Source organism: Phoca vitulina, unplaced genomic scaffold (genome assembly GCF_004348235.1).
Source record: "Phoca vitulina isolate PV1807 unplaced genomic scaffold, GSC_HSeal_1.0 scaffold9, whole genome shotgun sequence".
Classification (NCBI taxonomy): Eukaryota; Metazoa; Chordata; class Mammalia; order Carnivora; family Phocidae; genus Phoca; species Phoca vitulina.
In genome coordinates, this window is record NW_022589712.1 from 37,311,506 (window position 1) to 37,337,145 (window position 25,640).

The following is a 25,640-nucleotide window of genomic DNA, read 5'->3' on the forward strand; positions in this document are numbered from 1 at the left end:
GCAGCGGCGAGCGTGAGCGCGAGGTTGATAGCTCCAGCTAGGGCAGCACGCGGACGTGGCCGCGGGCGCGGCGGGGGAGGACCGTAGAGGGGCGGGCTCCCGACCTCGGGTTTCGGCCCTCCCTCGCACCCCCCCCCCCCACAGTCTGGCGGTGAAGTTTCTGTCTTGTGTTTAAAGAATAACCCCAAGCGCGTGGCTGAGTGTGAGCGAGCGTGTAGTGACGTTGGGAGGCGCCGTGGCTTAACCGAACCGCCCCACTCGGCTGTCCCTTGTCTGGACCAAAACTGCTGACTGGCTGACCCTGAGGGTCACATTTGCCCTCTGGGGTTTTTGAAAACCTTAAATCAAAGTTGCTTTTCTCCCTGGCAACTCCCGAGGCTGCTTTCGCGGCCTCTGGGCTGTGGACAGATAAGGACGTGAGTTTCCCCGACCAGGTACTTAACTGCTGGCTGTCTGAGGGTCTGAGCCCGGCTACCATGTGACGTTCGATTTGCTCTAAATCAGTTATTTCCATCTGGCCACGGGGGCTGTGGATAGTAGACTGCGCTGAGTAGACCGTGAGCCGGAGTTGTGTCCGCTCTGGTGGCAGGAAAGACTAGACCAATGACGCAGGTATTTCAGGACACAATTTTAGTAGTTTTTCAAGTTCGAGTTTTTCGAGCTTGGATTATCCAGATGATGGCAATTCTCCACTCCCCTTGGTGTGTGCAGTCGTAGCGGTAGAGTTAATGAGAATTCTGAACGTGAAAAAATTCGCGCTTGGAAATTCAGTTTGTTTTCTAAAGTACGAATTCGTGTGCAGTTTTTAGAGCGTTGGACAAGGTGGGTTGTAAAAACTACAGAAGTGCTTTCAACACATGTTTTCTAGCGGCTCTTCGCGTGTGTTGCGGTACTTGAACAGGCTACGCCAAGGTGCCTCAGCGAGGGCTGGAGCTGAGCAGACCGAGCGCGAGAGGCGGTGTGGGCTCGCACGGCCCGGAGCCGCTGTACCGCGAGGCGGGCGGCGGGTTGGTCGCGGTCGAGCCGGAGACTCGTTGCTCCGGGACAGCTCCGTGATTTCTTTAGTGGAGGAGAAAAGGCTTTGAGAAAGGGGCGTCTGTCATTCATCATAACCGTCCGCCACGGACGGATTCCGGATTTTCCAGGGATCTGCTTAGGGCGTCCCATTGACACTCCATTCTGTCCCCACACAAGACCGGCGCGGGGCGGGGAGGCGGAGAGGAAAGGATGCGTCGGGAAAAGACTGGGCCCGGGCGGGGGTTGGGCGGGGGAGAGCGGGAAGGACTTGCAGCCAGCGTGTTAAGCCCTCATTAAAACACAAAACCCCCTTCCCCACAAGCCCTCGTCTCTTTTGTGCGGTCCCCGCCGCGGTGCCTGCAATAACCGTGTGAACAGAAACCCAAAACGTTTCATCCTGACTTCTGAAACTTAACCTCGGGCAAAGCACACAGTCGGCGGGGGCCGGGCAGGCCCTGGTGGGCTGGACCAGGTCAGCTCAGGACGCCGGGGACGCGGGGGGGGGGGGGGGGGGGGGGGGGGAGCAGTGACCCCCCAACTCGGCTGCCTGCCTCAGGGTGGGTACCCAGCCCGCGAGGGCCTCTGCTCATCTGAGGGCGCTGAGCAGAGCTGAGCCGGCCGGCTTCCCACGCGCTCCGACCTCCCCCGACGCCACCCGCTCCGGATCCCCGTAGCTCTGCAGTGCTGAGCCCAACCGGCGGGTCGCCCGCCCCACCTCCAAGGAGGATGTGCCAATGGCCAGTCGGCTCGGGCCACAGGTGAATGCGCTGCACCAGGCCTGGCGTGAATTCAACCTTCACAACTTTCAGTGAGGGATGCACGTTTTTCTGAAAGTGAATGCCTACAAGTGCAATTAACGTTTGCCACGCGAGCAAATAAACCCGCGCTTCCAAACGCCGGCGGCAAAATCTGAGATCGTCACTGAAAAAAATTAAGAGTTCATTCTCACTATATTAGTGTATTTGATTACTATAATTGTGAAAAATTGCAAAGAGGGAAATGGTTTGCTTGCAATAAACTAGCAACTGTTTATAATTTTTCCATATTTGTCTTTGAAGACTTAACTGCTGTAACGTGTTATAAAGAAAAATACAGCAGGGACGTTCGAAAAGCACACGCGGATTTAATGTCGCTTAAAAAAATTTTTTTAAGCAAAGAGGGTCATATTTTAAAAAGTGTTTGGAACAGTGCCGGCACATGGTAAGCGCTATATTAAGTCCTTTAAATAAACAAGAATGCATAGGGCAAAAGACCTCGGTGTCAAAACAAAAACCACTACCAAAAGAATAATATGCTCACTTATCTGCAAAATAATCGCAATTAGGCAGCACGGGATTTTTCAATTAGATCTTTTATTCCCCTCAAGTATTCCATTTGACTATCCCCTGGTTAGGCATCTTGTCTGATCTATCTTCCACTGAAAGTAACTCTCCGGTCAAAGGAAGAAACGGGGAGGATCGCCCCGGTTTACTTAGAAACGGTTGTGGATTGTGGATTGTCGGGGGAATAGAGGGGGATGGAGAAGTGGCCTATGCTGAGAGAAAGAAAAGAGAATGAGAGAGCGGTGGGATTTCAAGCCTCATCACCCCTCAGCAACATCCTTTTCAGCGAAAGTTGGTTGAAGGCTTACTAAGAGCCCGGGCAGAAGAAAAGATGTCCGCGCACAGAGCAAACCACGGGCTCTTTCCTTTTCAAAGATTTGTACAATGAGATAACGAGATCGAAAGATATGAGAGACTTCCCTAGAAACGAAATGCCATTAAGAGAACGTTCAGGACGAGGATCTAAAGGGAATGGAGGAGGGGGTAATCTGCCGTCTTCCCGAAATTGGTCATCTCGCCCATGTTTTGTGCTTATGTGATTTAACTCACTTAAAGGCGTGGGAGTGAGATGTCGAATGCCAAGATCTGGAAGCATCAGACTCAATGGCCTTGATCCCCTTCCCCAACTCTTCTACCCATTTAATTTTGCAGCTGTTTAAATTACAATTTTTGTACCTGTGTTTCTAAGTATGGCAATCTTGACCTAGTTTTATATTGTCCCACAAAATTTGGGTTTTCTTGCACAGATTAGTGAAGTGCTTACTTTGCTGTAATTCTAACATTCTCCTAGCACCATTTAGGGAAGGAACCTAGGATTTTAAAAAAAAAAAATCTTCTTGGTCTGCTTTTTTCTTCCTTAGAGCTCTCTAATGTTTCAAGATCAATTGTCATACACTTTGCTATTTGTAACTTCTCTGAATCCTTTGAGATGCTCCTTACGATTACTTAAAAGGTATCTGCCATTCCAATGTTTGGCTTCTCTTAGAAAATCACCAAGGCATGACACCACTTTAAAAAAATGTTTTAACTTGGTTCTCAGTGAAATTATAGGCAGCTCTGTTATGTAAAGACTATGTTAGTCTGAGAAGCCTGTGTGCACATAGTTCAAATTGAGAAGTCCAATTTTGGGCCTATCTGAAATACATATTATAGTTATTTACGAGCTTTCTCTTGCAAAGGGAAGACAAACAGGTTGCTCTGAAAAGTGGTAGTCTATTTGCAATTGCTGGGGCAGGTGACAAGCACATGCATCTGTGGGCAGTTTTGTTGGGCTTCCCTCCCTGACTGGAAGGCTATTGTGAGCTGGCAATGTTTTAAAGTGTGTGAAAAAGCTGCACCCTTGAGAGTGGAGGCCATGGGCAAGATCCTTGTAAATTTTAATACCTTTCTCAACATCAGGCTGGCAGAAGGCAAGCCAACCTAGGGTCACGTAAGACAGGACACATATTAGCAAGCCAGTAAAGTAAAACAAAGCAGAAAGCAAGGGCAGATGTAGGCCCACCAACCTTGAAGTCAACTATAAAAGGGAACTGCTTTACTAGTTAACAATTATTCTTGCCTGGTCACATAAAGTGCATCATATTTCTTGGCTTACCCCAATAGGTGCTACTTATTTGTTACATCAAAAACTCTGAGGTAGGAAATCTTAGACCCAAAGCGTCCTTTCTTCGAAGTTAGAATGTTTAAATTGATCTCTGCTATTAAGGGGTAATTTATTTAAAAGCTTTTATTTCATTAATAGTGTTATTGGTTCTTAGCACATGCCCAGGATGAAAGCTGGTTTTATTGTTAGACCCTTGAGGAAAAGGTTGTATAATTAAGTAACTAGTATTCCATATCCCTGTAAGCCACATTCAAAAGATAACTACACTCACTCTATCAACTTCTTTGTGAGGGTTAAATTGATATTGGCAGGCTTTTCTTTCAAAGAGATTCTTTTAAATTTCTGTTTTCTTGAAGTTGGTTTGACTGGAATTTTTTTCCTCTTTAAGGATACAGTTAGATATATTCACTTCTCTCATGAAAATAATCTTTTAACTAACCTCATCTGCATCCTCTAGAGTAGGGCCTGGCAGGCAGGGGGTGCACAATAAATGGTTTGAACTGAAATTCTTTTGAAATTAATGAACTTCCTGCTTCTTTCCACATATATAGAGTTTAAATACATTGGCATAATAAAATAGCAATAAACAGCCATGAATTTAAAAGCTAGGAAAGCATTTACTGTTAATGGGAACTTAGTTTAGCTCTGAGCTTCCTGGCAGCCAAGTCAGAAAGAGAAACATAGTGAGTTTTCTAATTCTTGTAACCAGAAAAGAGGAAGCACATCTGTTTTTCAAAAAAGAAAAACTTTATCCAGTAGCTGAATTCTAAAAGAACTGCATGACCACTTTGTTCACAGACTTTAAAATTTTTATTTTATTGAAAACAATTATTTTCTTTTTCTAAAATTTTCTTCCAAGTATCTGTATTAATTACAACATGAAAAATAGCATTCATATTATGTGTAAATGAAGACAATAGTTTATCTCCTAATAGCTGAATAAGCCATCTACTAAGCTCTCAAGTTTAATTAACTGACATAAATAGGACCAGTACCTCAAAGAGTTACAAAAATCTGGATTCTCCATAGGAAAGTGTCTGCTTCTAGTTTTAGAAAAAAAATTTAAATCAAAGATTCCTGGAACTGGTCGGTTGGCATTATTTGATGAGAGTGAAAGAAAGAAACACTATAGGTTTCTGAAATATCAAATGCTGTGGAAAAGTTTAAGAGTAAAATTATTTCCCACTAGAATGCAAATGAACACCTATATTTCCTTAACACTTTCATTGGAAATTTTATTAGATGTGTGCACATTTTATGCCCTTACTGCTTATTTTAAAATTGATAGATGACTTTATGGGGAGGGGAATTCTCCTAGATTGGTAATAAGTTGCTAATTTTAGATTTTCTGTGGAAAAAAAATAACAGGCTATTTCTGGACCTTCATGCTTTGCAAACCTATTGAAGTACATACTTTGTGAGAAACAGAAAAATAGCAAGTTTTTTGGTTTTTTTTCCCCCCAAGACAGGACTGTATTTTTTCTAGCAGATACGAGTTTAACTAACTCTGGGGATCTATTGGTTGAAAGGCAAAACACAGAAGTTTTAAAATTTTTCTGCCTATGGCCTTCAAAATAATTTAATGTAATAATGTATTGTGGGCATTGGAGATAGATATATTTTTTAGAGATAGATTTTGGTCTTAAGTAATAGCTCATTCTATTTCTAGGAAATGAATACTTAAAAAAAAATAACAGTTCTCTTAGGAACTGCAACATTCATCAAGACAATGCAACCTCTTTGAAAACAAAATGTCATGGTGCTTAGCAGAGAGCAAACATGCTCAGCTGCAGGATGGAAAGTGCTGTGTACTGTGCCTTGAATATGTAAGAAAGGTGCATCTTGAATATGTAATAAAGGTGTTTCCATAGCACTTTTAATCTGAGAATCCTAGGGCATTAGTGAATCATGTATGAATCAAAACTCAGAGCGTTGTAGGGTTTACTTGTCAAGGCTGGCTATCAGGATTTTGCTAGAATAGTCTCAACAGGAACATTAATAAAGTCTGAAAATAGGTCAAGATATGAATAGCAAATAGAAAACCCATACAAATGTTGTTTATGGGCACTTAAGTGTTTATCATCTATAAGTAGATAGAAGTGTCTATATACAGATACATGTACAAAGCACAAAATAATTAAAAGTTTTTAAATTGACATGCCTTGATTGTTAGTATATAAGAGGCTATGGTAATACCTGGTACAGACCAGTAGTTCAAGTCAGAGAGGAAATGCTGCATTGCATAATTAAACCACCATTTGTAAAAAGGAATTTGCAAATTTTGTAGGTTTTGTATTTTCTCTATTTCTGAAAATTACATTCATTCTATTTAAGTTTATTTTAGATATTGAAATACCTTATCTTTTGTCTATTCTATCATCTACATTTTTAAATCAGTTTCTTCAATTTTTAAAATGTACACCCTTGGAAAAGCAGACTTTAGTATTTTGAATCTCTTGGTACAAGGGGAATAAGATTGTTATATAAAAGGGTTGGGAGAGTAAGTCTCTCTGGTGTTCAGGTGAAACACCTGGAAAATCATGTTCTGTTTGTGTGAACCCATGAAATATTGATAAATTAACTATATATTTGTTTGCATAGATTCCAGTTGTGATAACGAAGGTGTGAGCAAAATTTAAAATTGAAAAATTCTAACAATAACTTAATGTTTTTGTGTGAATTGGGAAAAGAATATCCACACTTTGATTTTAACAATGAAATACTGTTCTCATTCAAAAATGTAGTTTGAGAACTACTATGTTGGGAACATCACAGTAGCGGCTAAATAAGTAGAATTGTGGGGGAAATGATCTAAAAATGAAACCAAAGAGAGTATGAACAGAGATCACTAACAGAATTGTTAGTTTGTATACTTGAAAGTAATAAGACTCACTCATTAATCATGCCTGATTTTTTGGACTGTGCCTCTCTTAAATTTGTTCTTATTTCCAGGCCACTGAAGTATTAAATACCTACTTTGAGCAGTGCTCTCTGTTAAGCAGTGTGGGTAATATCTGGTGAATAAGACCCAATTCCCACTCTCCAGAAATAGCAGGAGAAATAATATAGGAGTCCAAACACAAGGAATTGTTACACAAGATGGGATATATTCAAGGCCAAAGTAAAAGAAATCTGCATGCTGTGGGCATAAAGTGAAAAATTCATTTTCAGAGGGTGATTTCATCCATGGTAGTTCCAAAATTTTTGTGTAGGATTAGAGGCAGCAATCGTGTTGGAAGGGGGATGGGGGGGGTGGCCCAAGGATTTTTGTCTTCAATTTCCACTTATATAATAAGCACAGTTTTCATTTAGATATTACGATTATTGGGATGTCTTTGTATTGCTGTCAAACATTATGAGGAGGGTTGTCTAACCTCTTATCTATCCTTTGGTGCAATTGTAGGATTAAGAGAAAAAGTGGCATTTGAGCAGAGCCTTGAAAGGTGTCTGGAATAGCTACAATCCTAAACACACTTTCTTGGAGAAGGATCAGCATTTGCCAAGATACACAGAGGCTGAAGATGCAGGCCATTCTTGGGGAAAGAAGTGATCCTTAGCTAGAGTGAAGGATCTGGAGGAAAGGTGGGTATAAGGGAGAGAGTTGTTTGGGGGAAATGAATTAAGTTGTAGCCAAATCATGGAGAAGTTTGCCTGTCTGAAAGAGCTATAATTAATTAGATTGATCCAATCATGTTTCTTCCTTGTTTTGTCATCACTAATTTGAATTGAAAACATTGTAGTAGAAGAAAAATTCCAGGAAAATTTGTCTTTCTAAATGGAATTTTTGATACTCTTTGTTTCTCTGTGTAAGTCTTTTAGCCACTGGAAGAGAATTGTCAGGACTGTTAACTTGGCCTTTGGGAAACTCATAGTATTTAATTACATTTCTTGGATTTATTTAATATGACCAGTTTAGATGAAAGAATATGTTCACTGTCTATTTTGTGGAGAATTCACAGAATTATGCCATGATTTGCACATCAATATTTACAGATTTGTTTAAAAATCTGCCATGTCATTATTAAAATCAATAAACGGTTGGTTATACTCTCAAGGATTAAGAGAACTTTCTAAAAGTGAGATTTTCAGCTTCATTGACTTCTGAGTAACCTATGGTACATGAACACTGCAAGCTATCTCAGATTTACCCAGATTAGATATTTGCAGTGAAAGATTGAGCCCTGATTCTTTCCTCTACTTTCTTGCTGAAAGAGAAAAATAAGTTACAGTTACTTTTCTACTGGGTGCCATAAATATTTAGGGATGTTACAATTCAGGTGTCCTTTAACTGTTTTTAGACTCATAAAGTTACATTCTTCCCCGAAAGGCCCTGTGGAAGTGAAAGTAACTTGCATTTAAATGTTGAATATTCAATCAGTAAACAACAGTAATGTTTAAGAAGGAAAGGCAAGACAGCCTTAAAATGGTGATTTTCTTTTAGTCACTGCATTGCAGGTCAGAATAAAACAAAGCTCCTATTAGTGAACAAAGGTTAACAAGATAGGGCTCTTACTGAATCAGAGTGGAAAACTTGAAGTGCTGAGATTTGGCATTGGATATTACTTTACATCCAGCTTCAATCCACTGATCAATCATCTAGTGAGCTCTTTAGGGAATTCAAAAGCAACGTAACATGTGATTTTGGGGGGAACTTACTATCCAGAGGTTACATTAATGATTGGAATAGCTGCCATTTGGCAAGTGCTTACTTTGTGTCAGTTAGCTAACAAAGCACTATGTGGATTCATTTCTTTAATCCTCTCTGGAACTCCTTGAGGTAGGACAATCATCATCTTTATTTTACTGGTGAGAAATCAGACCCAGTGAGGTTAAATAACTGCTTAAGGTGTTATGGGTATTAAGTGGTAGAGTCAGGTTTGACTCAGGAAATCCAAAAACGGGTCAGTGCTCTTACCCATTACTGGATATTGCCTCCAAAAAGGATGCATGTGAGACAGATACAGCCAGTGCAAACAGGTAGAAGCAATGCACAGTTCGAGAAAAATTTGTTTCCCAAAGACCATTTATAAGTGTATTGTTTGGAGTGTCAAATCTCATAGCAACTATATGATACCTGGTAGTTTTTTTTTTTTTTTTTTTTTTGGTTTGGTTTGGTTTTGGATGTGTGTGTGTGTGTGTGTTTTGTTTGTTTGTTTGTTTGTTTTGAGGGTCTACCTTCAAAAAGCCAAACTACTCCACAACAAGAATGTTTGTGGTTAAGAATATAAGCTTTGGCTTCAGACACTAGGGGGTCATTCCCAACTCTGTCACTAGCCACATGGCCTTGAGCAGTCCTTTTTCTGAACCTAGGACCTCAGGGGTTAATGATACCTAATAAAAGAGTAAGGAACAAATAAAATAATGTGTGTCAAGTGCTTAGTAATATGCTTGACACATGAAAAGAGACAGATATTATAACTAATTAACTAATTGTGGGTCCTGATAATAGGGGACCAACTTTCTTGTTACCTTTTGTTTCTTTATTGAAATTGAAGGCATGTTTTATTGCTTTTATATTATAGTAGCAATACATGATTTTGCAGAAAAATTAGTAAATTGAGTTAGCAGTAACATTTAAATTGCCATTTAACCTGATAATCAGACAATCACCATTAGTGATTTCTAAATTGAAGCTGGATGTAAAGTTTATCCTTCCAATTTTATATATTTTTTCATTTTCACAAAACATGAAATCATTTTGCCTAATACTATTTGGTAAACTGCTTTTTAAACCTAAATTAGTATAGTGAACATTTCCTCCAGTCATTAAACAGTCCATAACATCATTTTTTTTTTTTTTCTCTGATAGTGTAGTAGTCTTTGGAATGGATGTATCATAAATTTACTTAGCTGTTTCATATTGGGCACTTAAATATTTACAGTTTTTTTCTATTATGAGCAATGCTGAAATTTAGAGAAACCTTATAGGTAAAAAAAAATGTGCACGTGTTTTAATTATTTTTAGTCTAAATTATCGGGAATGGAGTCAGGTGACAAAATAGTATTCAAATTGTAATCACTTTTGATATTTCCTGCCAAATTACCTTTAATAACAGTTGGACCAATTTATATCTCTGCCAACAATGTGTAAGAATATTCATTTTTCTGAATCATCACCAACACTAGATAGTTCAATAGTTGCCAACCTGATAGGTGAAATAGTATCTATTTTAATTTTAGTTTTTTTTATTATTAATGATGTTAGATTTTTTTTCATAATCTTATTGGCTTTTTATAACTTCTTGTGACTGTTAACATACTTAATGTTTCTCTTGAGGTAGTTGTCTTTTTTTTATTATTGAGTTAAAGCTGCTAATTATAAACCAAGGCACTTAATGTTTGTCTCAAATATTATAAATATACATATATATTTATTTCAGTTTGTCATTTTCTCTTAAATCTTATTTATGCACCTTTGATGTTTATGTGTAGAGGTTTTTACTTTTTCAAGTTTATCAGTATTTAATTTTTTTCCCAGTTAGAAGCAATCTTTATTCAATCCAGAATTTACTTTGGTATATTTTTTACATAGGAATGAATTTTAGTTCATTCAGCAAACATTAACTGCATGCCTACAATGTACCAGGTATCATGCTTTTGCTTGGGAAATTGGTACACAATGCAGGCAGAATTCCTGCCCTCAAGAAGGAGTTCATCCTTTAAATGGCTCATTAGTTGTCTCAGGATAGACTATTGATGCTCCTACATTACTGTTTCACTGACTTATATTCCTTCTTCATTGCATACCAAATTCATGTGTATAAACAGGTCTGCTTATAGACTTTCTATTTGATACCATTTACTTGTTTCTCTGTTTCTGTGCCAGGATCTCACTGTTATTAATTATTATAATTTTAAAACAATGTATTTTAATTAATAGTAAGACAAGGGCTAATTTCATTCCTCTTTCTTTTTTCTCTAATTTTTTCTTGACTTGTCCTTTCTTTCTTCCTTCTTTTTTTTTTTTTTTAACTATTTTTTTCATTGTGGTATAACGTGTATAACATAAAACAAAATTTTCCATTATAACCATTTTTAAATGTACAATTCAGTGGCATTAATTATATTCACAATATTCTGCAACCATCATCACTATCTCTAAAACTTTTCATCACCTCAAACAGAAACTCTGTGCCCATTAAATAATAGCTTCCTACAACTCCCTTCCCCCAACCCCTGGTAACTTCTAATCTACTTTCTGTCTCAATAAATTTGCCTTTTCTAGATATTTTATATAAGTGGAATCATAACATTTGTACTTTTATGTCTGGCTTATTTCACTTAGCATGTTTTCATCCATGTTGTAGTATGTGTCATAACTTTATGCTATCTTATGGCTGAATAATAGTCCATTGTATGTAATACTGCATTTTGTGTATCCATTCAACTATTTATATAGTTGATAGAGCATGCAACTCTTGATCTTGGAGTTATAAGTTCTAGCCCCATGTTGGGTGTAGAGATTACTTTAAAAAATGCTTATACTTCTGGAAGAACTTTAGAATCATTTTCTCAAGTACATCCTCTAATGTCTTTTTTTTTTATTTTAAAGATTTTCTTTATTTATTTTTGTGAGAGAGAGAGAGCACATGAGCAGAGGCAGGGAAGGCAGGTTGGGCACGGGGAGGGGAAGAGGGAGAAGCAGACTCCCCACTGAGCAGGGAGCCCCATGCAGGACCGGACTCAATCCCAGGACCCTGGGATCATGACCTGAGCCAAAGGCAGATGCTTAACCGACTGAGCCACCCAGACAACCCATCCTCTAATGTCTTCTTAACATCCTCTCATGTGCCTTTCTATCTACCTTTCATTCCTGTCTCCCCAAGTTACTAGTACTGAGTGCCTTCATAATGACCCAAACCCAGCATTGTACTTTGATCCTTGAACATTTCTTTCCCTCAAGCTGCTCCATACTTTAAAATTCATTACTTCCATCTTCATTCTCCTAGTAAGAATGGATAGTTCCTCAGTGTAATTGATCTCATAGAGGTATTGGGAAAACAGTCTGAACTGGCCCTAAGTTGTGTGTGTTAGATGCCTCTTAGTAGGAATGTGTATTTTATTTTATTTTTTTTTTTTTTTTTAATTTTTTATTGTTATGTTAATCCCCATACATTACATCATTAGTTTTAGATATAGTGTTCCATGATTCATTGTTTGTGCATAACACCCAGTGCTCCATGCAGAACGTGCCCTCCTCAATACCCATCACCAGGCTAACCCATCCTCCCAACCCCCTCCCCTCTAGAACCCTCAGTTTGTTTTTCAGAGTCCATCGTCTCTCATGGTTCTTCAGGAATGTGTATTTTAGGAAAAGGATGTTTGTGGACTTAAATGATTTGCTATTTTTTCAAATTCCAAGAGTATAACAAAGTCTCTTTTTCAAATTTCAGTCTACAGAAGGATAATGTATTTTTGGGTTGAGGGCCAGCTCCTTGAGTCTGCCTGCCCATCCAAGCTACCTGAAGGCATTCCTGTTTTGTCACATATTATTTCTGTTCTCACTGATGGACCCATTAATTTTCTTTCTTTTTGGAGTTCCTCTTGTAGTAATGACATTACTGAGCCCATTAATGGTGGAAGTGTTGGAGGTAGTGTGTGTGTCTGATTGGCAGGGGTAGGTATAAATCAGGGAGTATTTTAAAATAGAGACTTGGGGCACCTGGGTGGCTCAGATGGTTAAGTGTCTGCCTTCGGCTCAGGTCATGATCCCAGGGTCCTGGGATTAAGCCCCGCATCAGGCTCCTGGCTCAGCAGGGAGCCTGCTTCTGCCTCTCCCTCTGCCTCTCCCTCTGCTCATGCTCTCTCTCTCTCTGTATCTCTGTGTCTCAAATGAATAAATAAAAATAAAATAAAATAAAATAAAATAGAGACTTAATGTAAATAATCAAATGCTAAACTGTGGCTGCTAGTCCACAGGTCAGGGATGGAAAACAGAAATGAGGCTGGCATGTTATGAGACAACTTCATGGATGTTTAAGAGTAATTTATTTGAAAAAGTTATGTTTCTTCTATTCTTTGCAGAGGTATGGACAAGCTCCTAGAAGAGAGAAACTGCGGTTGACCCTTGACAACCTGGGTTTCAACAGTGCAGATCCACTTATGTGTGGATTATTTTTTATGACTATGGTACAGTACTGTAAGTATATTTTCTCTTTCTTATGATTTTTGTAATAATGTTTTCTCTAGCTTACTTTATTGGAAGGATATAGTATATAATACATATACAAAATCTGTGCTAATTGACTGTTTGTTGGTAAGGTTTTTGGTCAACATTAGGCTACTTACTAGTTGTTACGTTCTTGGGGAGTCAAAAGTTATATGCAAATTTTTGACTATGTAGGGGTTGGCACCCCTAGCCCCTATGTTGATCAAGGGTCAACTGTATTAGATTGGTGGTGATTATTCTTCCCCTGTTGTATGTATGTATGTATAATGGAAAGCACAATGGCTTTGGAATCATGCAGACCTTGGAATCATGCAGACTTAGGTTCTTGACTCTGTCACTTAGTAGCCTGTGTTATCTTAGCCATATTAATTTTTCTTCTAAGACTTAATTTCCTCAACTGTAAAATATACATTACTGAGTTGTTTTAAAGATCAAATAACATAAATAACATGAAACCTCCTAGCAATATATAGTCCATTGTATATCCTCAATGAAGGTCAATTCTAAATAACAACAAAAATAATCTGTATGGGGAAAAGCATTTGTAGCTCTGAAACTGAATATGTCAACCCTTCTTGTTAATGGCTGAATAAAGATGTCTTAATTTTTCGAAATGCCTCAATTTTCTTATATGTAGCTTTCATTTCACACTTTGCTAAATTATGGTGCTTGCAAAGCTCCTTGAACTTTATCAGTACAAAGCACACTGTAAGCAGGTTGGAATTAACATTATCCCTGGTCTGTAAAGTATGGTACCTGCATTCTTAGTGATTGACAGGATACATGTGTATAGTGTTGATGTTGCCAAGGGACATATTCTTGCTTGAGTCTTGCAGCAGTGTTTTGCCACCTGTAACTGTGCTGAATAAAGGTGGTCCCATCTATCATTTCTGTAGCTTTTCCCCATAGAAGCAGTCTTGATAAGGATAAGAAATCCAGGACATCACAGTGTCAACAATCCTTTCCTCTTCAAAGGCATCTTTCAGACAAGGCTCTACCAGTCCCTTACAAACATTAGTTATATAAATCTTATACACTATTGCTTTGTGGGAGGTGAAGTATTTGGTAAAAATGCTCATCTGAACAGAGGTTGTCTGTGTGGGGGCAGGATGGAAATATGAAAAGTGGGAAGTGGGTGCTCAGCATGCATTCATTGCTGATACAAGGTCAACTGTGTGCTTGCCTAGTCCTGTGTACACTTCTGCTAGGTTTTCAACTAATGTATAAAATACAGGCTATTCTTTGTTAGAAATTTGTGAGTGGTATGAGCTACTTGAATACTAAAGATGTTAATTCTTAAGGTTAATTCTGCATACTGCATACCCAATGGCACCCTGAGGTCATATGATGAAGAAGCAACTTCAGGTTAAGCTCAGATTGAGCCCGGATGGCTCAATCTGACTCCGTACGGAATTAAATGGCAAATAAGAAATTTGGGGGCCCTTCATCAGAGCGGTAGAGAATGATTTAGTGGAGAAGTGAGCTTTAAACTTGATAGCAATGGTGTATAGGATTTATATGATTTATATCTTAGTGTCTACACTTTTTTGTTTTGTTTTTGTTTTATTTTATGATTATTGTTCCTAATCTGGGGCCCTTGTATCACCAGTGATTCACAATAGTAGTCATGAATATTTTTTTGGAAAAAAAGTCATTATTTTTAAAAGCCAAGAGAGATCACATACATATTATTTATTTTAATCTTTAATAATGCTTTTTAGGCAACTGAATAATATATTTATATTACGATGATACTGAATAGACTAATAAAAATGTCAATTGTCTTCAAAGTTTCAGTACTTCAACTGTTTTCAAAATTTCATTTTTTACCTTTTAAGATTTCTTAAAATTTATGTCATTTTTTTACCTCTTAGGATTTCTTATAATTTATGTGTTTTTGATTAATCTTTAAAATGGAAAAACAAATGAATAGTTTTGTTGTTTGTTTCATAGGTAATTTTTTTTTTGTAATGTAGAATTAGTGTAGAAAAATAATAAAGAGCTCCTTGGTGTCTAGAATCTAGCACAGCACCTGATACACATAAGTATTTGTTAAAAGAATCAAAACTGTTGCTGTGGTTGAAATCTTTGCTAATTTGATTCTTTGTTTCTGATAAATTCCTTATTTCTACGTTTTATAAATACAATTTAAAATAGGAGGACTATTTTCTCTGATGAAAATCGTATACTTGCCCATGATAATACTTGTCCAGAAAACAGAAGAGCTACTGTGACAGTTAATAAGAACTACCTGGACTAAAAATTAATTATCTTCCCAGTACCTATTACCCCTTGCCCCACTAAGTTGCAATACTCAAATTTTCCTTTGAAGAGCCACCCCTCATCACTGGGTAGTAGCTATTAGCTGAGGTGAGATTGAACTGACTCCAGTCCAGGGTGGACCCTGAACTGGGATAGACCAACCAATCAGAAAATGCCCCATCTGCTTGCTCTAGGCTTATGTATGCACATGCACAGTCTCCAGGCCACTGGGATTGATGATGAGAAGTTCAATCAGGGAGCATATTGAGATGTGAGAACACATGAAACCCTCCTTCCTGTGAGACTGTTTTGGAATCCTGAAGGAAGCCTGAAGATGACATTATAGAGAAGGGCAAAACTAAGGAAACTGTAGAAAAACAGAGCCATGTCCCTGACTGAGCTATACCTGAAACCAGTCCTAACACTGAACCTTACTGTTTTATGAGCCATTAGATCCCTTTTGTTTTTAAACCAGTTAGTATGTGGTTGCCTGTCCTTTGCAAGGGTAAGAGAATAATGGTTATATAGCCTTATCCCAATCATTACAGGAATTTTTAAAAAAATATTAGATTCTCCACAAAATATTTTAAGATTAAGTTTTTGCTTTTAGAGAGAGACACAACTAATTCCAAAAGGACAAAAGTTTCCTCTGATTAGAATACAAAGATACATTTATGTATTTTAGACAATAAAACCACTAGCAAAACAGGTCGAGTTTATGAGAAACTCATAAGTATTGCATACTTTTTTCCCCCACAAGTACCCAAGATATTATGGGTTTTTGCATGGCACAATCAATTCATCTATCTTTATGCACACCTGATATCTATCATTATACCTTTTAGGTACTATTCATTAGAAAAACCCTATTTTGAAGGAAGTTAGAAAACAAGTTGTTGTTAACAAAAAGTCCATTTAGGTAACCTTTGCAGAGTTGGTGTTTTTTCATGCCAACAAGTCTTTTGCTTTATATTCTGACTTGGTTTCCATCATTGTTCATTTCAAAACCTCCCCAAGTCGGACTTTCCATGAAGAGCCATCCAAAACAGAATATATTTGGAATTCTGCTTCTCATGACCTAGTTGTATCACAAGAGGGATCAAAGAGGTTTTGTTCTGTTTCTATAATCAGCCATTTCTTTGAGAGGGCAGATTCATAAGAGTTTGAATTATGCTTAGAAATGCATACAAGGCAAGCAGCTACATGGCATTTTAATTACCTCCCTCCACTCCAATGAAAAACAACACCAGGCACAAACAGATGTCTCAGGTTAAATTCAGTTGATTCTCTTAACATACCAAATAATTGGAGTGTTTCCTTTCTCCCTGAGCCTTTTCTTTTCTTTTTACTTATTTTAGTCTGTTTGCTCTCCTAGCTCTTCCTTTTTATTTCGGAAGCATTCACCTTTTGCTAATGTTAAGAAAATTCCTACTGGACAAATTCTTCTCCTTGCTAGACTCTACATGACATAGTATTAATATTCACAAAGGGAACAGATGGCTGCCTTTGGAATCCACCAATTATAGTAGTACCTTGCTTAGTCTGAATTGACTAATTAAAATCCTCAATTAACTAGAATGGAAAATTCAGCATGTACAACCCCTATGGTGACCTCATGTTATAGCAAGTTTGCAAATGAGCATTTAGAATTCTTTCCCTGCCCTTTGAGGGGACAAAAACAAAAGGCAAGGAAACAGACTCATCTAAGGGATTTATGAAAACTCTGAAAAAACTCAAACCCTGATATCCATGGTTTGCTCTGGCATCACTATACATCTAACCAAAGTTCCCATATTTTTCAACATATACATCTATAATTTTGTTCTTTTCAATCATCACTGAAATTTAGATTAATCCATATATTGAGATTTTCATTTTTATATTCAATTTGATCAGCATTTACTGAACCTCCAAAGTACTCAAAATACTATGCTGCTGGGATGCCGGGGCAGCTCAGTTGGTTAAGCATCTGCCTTTGGCTCAGGTCATGATCCCGGGGTCCTGGGATGGAGCCCTGCTCAGCGGGGAGCCTGCTTCTCCCTCTCCTCTCCGCTCCTGCTCTCTCTTGTTATCTCTGTCTCTCTCTCTCAAATAAATAAATAAAATCTTAAAATACTATGCTGTTAAGGCCAAAAAAAAAAAAAAAAAAAAAGAAAAGAAAAGAAAAAGAAAAAGAGTTTTCTAGTTACCATTGCTGCCTAAGACATCACCCAAAACTGATGGCTTAAAATAACAGCAGTCATTTTATTATGATCACAGATTCTGTGGGACGGGAATTCAGGAAGGCCTCAGATGGGTGGTGGTGGCATTGGATATCTCTTGTGGTTGCACTAAGGTAGTGGTCAGAGCTGAGAGAGCAGGGAGTTGGAGGAACTGAGGACTTTATCTTCCTTTAAGTAGCTTCTGGGCTTATCCATGTGGTGTCTCTGAGTGGGCTGGTTTGAACTTCCTTGCAGCATGATGGCCTCAAGACAGTTGGGTTGCTTACATGGCAGCTCAGAGCAAATGTTCTGGCTAACAAGATAGAAATTAATCACCTTTTATGACCTAACCTTTCAAGTCAAACAGTGTCATTGCTGCTACTTTCTGTTGATTACAAGTGAGTCCCCAGTCCCTCCAAATTCAAGGGGAAGAGAATTAGATTTTGTATCTCATTGAGGGAGTGGTAAGTTTCTAGAAAAGCATGTGGGACTGAGAATGTGGTCATCTTTGAAAGACACAATTTTCCATGATGAATGAGATACAACATCTTTTCCAAAGAAGCTCATAATCTAGTGGATAAAAGCATGATTCTTGAACTATGCACTAAGGTACCCCAGGTATCTGTAACAAATTCACAGGTAGCTACAGGATACTTGACATTTTTGAGGGAAACAATATGACATCTGTCAGACACAATGTGAATTATTACTAGTAAGTTGTTTGGACCTAATTACTTAATAAGTGGAACTGTTTCTTTTGTCCTAGTTATGCCATGAAAAAAACCTACAGAGACAGTTTAGGAATCTCTGGGATAAAAACACGATATAGACATTCAACTACAGTCTTAGCAGGGCCATAATTGACATTTGTAGGGTCCCGGGCATGAATACAAATGGAGCTACTAGCTTGCTCCTTTCTTTTCCCATTACAGCTCCTACCTTTGTGAGATGACATGCATGTGTGTGGACACACCAGCTTTATACCCAAGCTCTGTGCATTCTCTCTCCCACTTCAATAGCAGCTTCTCCTTGGCCCTTGGAGTGAGCATCCCAGAGGTAAGTTGGCCCTCTGGAGGAAGGGCCAGTGGAAGAAGCCCACACAGAAGCGGACTCTGGATTTAAGCTAGGAATTCTGGAGTCCCGGGTACCTGAGCCATGATCTAGGGAAGGAGATCAGGGTTCTGGATGAGCACGCCCCCTTCGCCTTGCAGACCTTTTGCCCATTTGGAGGGGAGTGGCTGGACGGCCTTCTAAAATACAGGGACCTGTGCAAGTCCTGGTCTAAGGGAGGTACTGAGACCCAGCACAGAACCTAGCATATAATTGGTCCTCAAGTTATATTTGATGAATAAATTAATCCAGAGCAGATTCTGGTAAGTATGATGACAGAGATTAAATACTGGCTGCTATGGAAATTGAAACAAAGAACAATTAATTCTAACTAGGTATCTTGGGAAGGCTTCTGTGCATGTTACCTTCAAGGATGAGGGAGAGAATTAGAAAGAAGTGGGATGGGAACTCAGTAAAATGCAGGGGTTAACGAAGCTGCTAGAGGCAAGCATCAAAAGAAAATCTAAAACTATGTTCACCATCAGTGGTGAATCTGAGTTTAATAGCTTTCTGAAGCATATGCAGAAGGGCTTTCTTTCAAAAAAAAAAAGAGTATGAAATCAGGTACAAAAAGATCACACAAATTATATGTTTATAAAAGGTCACAAAGTCACAACTACCAAACAAAAATCTAAAAAGAGTAAGGGTGCCTGGCTGGCTCAGTCAGAAGAGCATATGACTCTTGATCTTGGGCTTGTGAGTTCAAGCCCCATGTTGGGTGTAGAGATTACTTAAATAAATAAAACTTAAAAAAAAGCCCAGAAAGAGCAATTTTAAATTAATTAGTTGTCTGCCACACTTCTCTAATACTTAGAATATTGTTTTGGCTGTGTAGTCTGACTGCTTTTTTTTTTTTGACTACTTCTTTACTAAGTATCAATTATGTTCTGTAGAGAGAATAGAAAGATAATTTGTCTAGTGTTGATTGAATGTTTTAAAAAATTATTTTTAGTTCATAAAATTTTAATGCCATCATTATTTGTAATGACATGCAAACTGCTGTCAACTGTTGTCAATTGGGGAAACCTCTTGTCATGCTGTTGAACTCTTACAGACCTGCTCTATTTTTAGTATAGTTACAGGTTTCTTCCCTTCAAACCTAGCAATTCTGAAATATTCTGTTTCATACAACTACCATAAACTATGAAAAGTGTGGAGCTTTTATAATTGTATATACTGTATTCTGAAATATATTCCCGAGAGGAGAAAGCATTTGTTTTGATTAGATCTTGATGGGAACAAAACCCTCTGTTAAAATTTTATGCACTTGATGATTGGAAGAATTTTCTACAGATTAGCTTCTGGCTCCGTAATTCCTACCTCCACCACCATATGCTGTCATGTAATAATCAGCCTCTGGCTCTGCACCTTTGTGTCAAGAAACCAGGAAAATTGACACAGTGGGCAGTAAGGGTATTCTTAGAATCTGTCCCTACACTGGGATAGCTAGCTGTCAATAATTTTCATGGAACTTAACTGTGAACCATATAAATGACAATGCACTGAAATTGTGTGTATCCCACCTTAATCAACTGCTCCTTAACTCATATCCTCAAAAGGTACAAGGCTACCGAGTACCACCTAGCATGAGGGGAACCTGGAGAGGAAAGAGACAGTGGCCTTAACCAATTGCTGTTAAAAAAAAAATTACTGTGCACATTTTACAAAATCATGTGCCCATATGAACCTAATGCTGTGGCCCTCCCAGGACCTCAGAAAGGGCCCACGCAAACTAGGGGCTTAAAGCTTAAACCTCATTCCTGTAAATCCACCTCTGCTCACCATTCTCTCTATGTCACTAAAGGAAAGAAGTAGCCCAAACTGAGAAAGCACATTCTGTAATAGAAATAACATTGGATTGGAATCTAGGGAACTGGAGCTTTGGTCCCAGCTCTCTCAGCTCTGTTCCTTTGGGCCACCCTTTGGGACTTACTCTTGTTATCTGTTAAGTACTGGCCCTTCCTCATCTGCAAAAAGGAAATGGGAAATTGGCATTCCAGTGTGGGACCTGGGAAGTAAATCATACTGAATTATGTAAATTATGTACATTTTAGTCCATGTTATTTCCATCGATTAGTACTGCCATTTCTGCAACTCACATTAATGTGAGAATTACAAACAGTATGCAAGAACTTAAAAATAGTTTACTCTGACATAGAGAGGTGGATGTACTGCAAAACACTCATGAGAAGCAAGAACAAACAAACTGTCATTCTGAATACCATCACTGAGAGTACACTGGAGCCTTTTTCCTCCGGTTTTAAAAAAGTTTGCCTTTCAAAAAAAATGTGCAGAAGTCACATAAGCTCCTGTAAAAACACTGCAAATGCAGAAATTTACATAGCAGAAAATACGGGTCTCATCTCCAAATTTCACTCCCGAGAGGAATTACTGCTAACAGTTTAGACAAGTGTGTAGCCGTCCAGAACTAGTCTATGCACACACAATGGCAGATGACATTTTGAAATATTAACTGAGGGGTTTTCTTTCCACTGCATTTCCTGGTGGTCCTGGCCTTTCACCCATTCCATCAGCTAGCACATTCGGCCTTCACTGCCTCAGGAAAAGATAACCCAACTGAATACATTAAAAAAAGGAAGTCAACAACTTTTGAGTCTCTAATTTTGAGTTTCTAGTCCTTGAGGGAAGAGAAAGACACAGGGAATAAAAAGAGATTTGGGAGAATATATGATAAGTCAGAAGAGGCCTTAGAGCTTTTAAGAGTAGATAAAAAAAGATTTCAGCTCTTGGGAGAAGAGAGAGATTTAGGAAGAAAGGACCTCTGGTAACTTATGCTGCTTCTCTCTGAAAATTAGAAAAAGGGCACATTTTGGTGAATGAATTACAATAAGGTGCCTTGTTGAGTAGATCCTTCCTAGGGGCAGTGGCTTAGACATCTGGCAACACCTTTGTACAAAGACAAAAGCCCTTCCTTCTTCCAGCAGCCTTGGCTCCATGCCAAGTGTCTTGCCTTTCTAGATTTCAGTCCTATTCATGCCCCAGCAAGTATCTCTCTAGAGTGTTCAAACTACATAACTGTATAAGACATCTTTCCTTGTGGGTTCCTGAGAAAGAAGGTCTTCTGTCCTGCCTCCCCAACTCAAGTGAACTTGGTAGTAAAGTGACAGGACAAAGGCAGGCTTAGGGAATTTGAAGGTAGAGATGTTGTGCCTGCTTTCTAGGTAGACTCTCAGGCAGGGGTGGTGGCAAGTCCTGTGAGGAAAAGAAATGTCAATGGGGGTAGCTAGCTTTTTATAGTAATGCAGTATTTTATTTATTGTCTATTAATAACTAATATTTGAAAACATTTATAAAATTAAAAAACTTAATCTAAGAGAAGTTCAACTTGCTTTTTTTACATTTCAATATCAGGTGTTAATAAAAAAGATAGTCGAAATTATAGTCAGGGTTATATCAAAAATTTATAATAAATGCTTGGTGTTAGTCTATATACAATTTAGTTTTTGGCATAAAGTTCTTTGACTGCAAGAAAGAACATTTGGTTTACTTCACTAGTAGTAATACTTCTTTCTTCTCTCTTTTTTTTTTTAGAGGGGGGAGGGGCAGAGGGAAAGGGAGAGAATCTTAAGCAGGCTCCATACCAGCATGGAGCTGGACGCAAGGTTTGATCTCACAACCCTGAGATCAGGGCCTGAGCCGAAATCAAGAGTTGGATGCTTAACTGACTGAGCCACCCAGGTGCCCCACTAATAACAATATTTCTTAATGCTGGGATGGTCTCTTCTTGGTATTTCTTCTACTGTTGATTTTTAGTATAGTACCTATGATTGTATGAATGGCATTGAGTGGAGGGGTACTCATCATGTTTATTACAAATAAGAGTATATAACCAATTACTATAGTAATGAGGACATAGACAGAAAATGCAACTACCCAATATTTTTGAGGCCAATAGGTTTTGGGTTTTTTGTTTTTGTTTTTTGTTTTGTTTTGTTTTGTTTTGTTTTGAGGCAAATAGGTTAAACCTAAGGAGTTTAGCCAAGATTCAGGAATAAAAGCCCACACAAGAAATAGTATGAAGCCAAATTGGGAGCTTAGGAAAAGAACAAAGCCATAAATCACTCTTTCTGGCAATGACAAGGGTGAATTTTCTACCACTTTCCCTGTGACTTGAGACAATCTCCAATACACACTGCTTGTATGGATACATAAGACCCACTGGACTTTAGAGAGTCTCTCAGAATTTCCTACAGCCTAGCATGTATGGAATGACTCATGGGAAGGGCATGGGAGTAGCTGGGAGAACAGGCTAAGGAAGGGAAAGACACAGAAATGATTGGCATGATCCGAAGATGGGTGGCCAGACAGGGTAAGAATGGATCCTAGGATACCAGTAACTGATAGAGGACAAAACCAGGGATGAGCTGTCTTTTCACCCACAACTTGGCCGAAATAAACCTTCCTGGAACTCAAATGCAATATCAGAAATTAATTTTCTATTACCACATAAAAGTAAGGTTAAAACAGAAAGTCAGTTCATTATTTTTTAAAAGTTACATTTCTTGCATATCTAAGTTTGTAAATCAAGATTCATACTTCATTAGCATTGCAATGCTAATAAAATTGTATGTATACTTGACAATATATCTGGAACAGTCTTCTATATGAGCACATATAAATCTACCTCTGTAAAAAATCCTTTCATAATATGGCTCAGTGTAACATTTACCTAACCATTTGCTGAATGTTTAAGTTGTATCAGAATTTCACTTTATGAATGTGGCAGCAGTAATTATCCTTTTACGGAAAACAACTATTGTTAGCACAGCCTCTTTGAGCAATCTTTTTGTGTACTTAGATGCCTGGTATTGAGAGGATTACATATCAGTTGGAAACGCGCACACGCGTGCGCGCACACACACACACACACACTCACATCAATATGAGAAATTGTGTGCTAAAATTCATGCTCAGTTGGATTTTTTTAGCACCATTATCTTTTTGTTAAATGAAATATTATGTGGCAAGTCTATATTTTAAAGATAGGAAGTAGAGGCACTCTGGATGTGTAGAGGAGGAAGGCTAGGGGATCTGACACTCTGGTCAACTCTATCCCTGCCTCAGTAGCCCCACCTTTTCCTGGCTCCTGCCTCTGAGTCAGTTCCAAGGCAAGGGATGATACTACAGCCTTTTCTATGGTCACTGGTCAGGAATACCATAGACAAGATTTAGGATGTCAGTCTAGCAAAAGCAGTTAGGTGTCTCAGGTGTCGTTTATGGCTTTTTGACTTTTGCTTCTGTGATTTAATATCAACTGTTGTGGAGTTAATTCTGTTCTCCTTTGGTTTCCCATAATACATAGTGTATAATTCAATTACAGCACTTACCACATTGTTCTTTCCTAAAAATACTTTTCCAGAAGAGGAACATTTCCTTTATTTTTATTTATTTATTTTTATTATTATGTTATGTTGATCACCATACATTACATCATTAGTTTTTGATGTAGTGTTCCATGATTCATTGTTTGCATATAACACCCAGTGCTCCATGCAGAATGTGCCCTCTTTAATACCCATCACCAGGCTAACCCATCCCCCCACCCCTCTCCCCTCTAGAACCCTGTTTGTTTCTCAGAGTCCATCGTCTCTCATGGTTCGTCTCCCCCTCCGATTTCCCCCCCTTCATTCTTCCCCTCTTGCTATCTTCTTTTTTGTTTTTTGTTTTTTAACATATAATGTATTATTTGTTTCAGAGGTACAGGCCTGTGATTCAACAGTCTTACACAATTCACAGTGCTCACCATAGCACATACCCTCCCCAATGTCTATCACCCAGCCACCCCATCCCTCCCACCCCCCACCACTTCAGCAACCCTCAGTTTGTTTCCTGAGATTAAGAATTCCTCATATCAGTGAGGTCATATGATACATGTCTTTCTCTGATTGACTTATTTCGCTCAGCATAATACCCTTCAGTTCCATCCACGTCATTGTAAATGGCAAGATTTCATTCTTTTTGATGGCTGCATAATATTCCATTGTATATATATACCACATCTTCTTTATCCATTCATCTGTCAATGGACATCTTGGCTCTTTCCACAGTTTGGCTATTGTGGACATTGCTGCTATAAACATCGGGATGCACGTACCCCTTCAGATCCCTACATTTGTATCTTTGGGGTAAATACCCAGTAGTGCAATTGCTGGATCGTATGATAGCTCTATTTTCAACTTTTTGAGGAACCTCCATACTGTTTTCCAGAGTGGCTGCACCAGCTTGCATTCCCACCAACAGTGTAGGAGGGTTCCCCTTTCTCTGCATCCTCTCCAACATCTGTAGATTCCTTACTTGTTAATTTTAGCCATTCTGACTGGTGTGAGGTGGTATCTCATTGAGGTTTTGATTTGGATTTCCCTGATGCCGAGCGATGTTGAGCACTTTTTCGTGTCTGTTGGCCATTTGGATGTCTTCTTTGGAAAAATGTCTGTTCATGTCTTCTGCCCATTTCTTGATTGGATCATTTGTTCTTTGGGTGTTGAGTTTAATAAGCTCTTTATAGATTTTGGATACTAGCCCTTTATCTGCTATGTCATTTGCAAATATCTTCTCCCATTCTGTCAGCTGTCTTTTGGTTTTGTTGACTGTTTCCTTTGCTGTGCAAAAGCTTTTTATCTTGATGAAGTCCCAATAGTTCATTTTTGCCCTTGCTTCCCTTGCCTTTGGCGATTTTTCTAGGAAGAAGTTGCTGCAGCTGAGGTCAAAGAGGTTGCTGCAGCTGAGGTCGAAGAGGTTGCTGCCTGTGTTCTCCTTTAGGATTTTGATGGACTCCTGTCTCACATTTAGGTCTTTCAACCATTTTGGGTCTATTTTTGTGTGTGGTGTAAGCAAATGGTCCAGTTTCATTCTTCTGCATGTGGCTGTCCAATTTTCCCAACACCATTTGTTGAAGAGACTGTCTTTTTTCCATTGGACATTCTTTCCTGCTTTGT

The 25,640-nt window shown here is 38.6% G+C and overlaps 1 long non-coding RNA gene and 1 pseudogene across 1 annotated transcript; one reads left to right on the forward strand and one right to left on the reverse strand.

Moving 5' to 3' along the window:
* The first annotated feature begins 224 nt into the window (after positions 1–224).
* LOC116634521 lies at positions 225–18,786 on the forward strand. Its single transcript, XR_004299988.1, has 4 exons — positions 225–434; positions 7,346–7,524; positions 12,967–13,081; positions 18,507–18,786. It is a non-coding gene; the product is annotated as an uncharacterized LOC116634521 (long non-coding RNA).
* A 3,355-nt stretch (positions 18,787–22,141) lies between these two features.
* Positions 22,142–25,640, reverse strand: part of LOC116634710 — a 14,303-nt pseudogene continuing 10,804 nt past the window's right edge.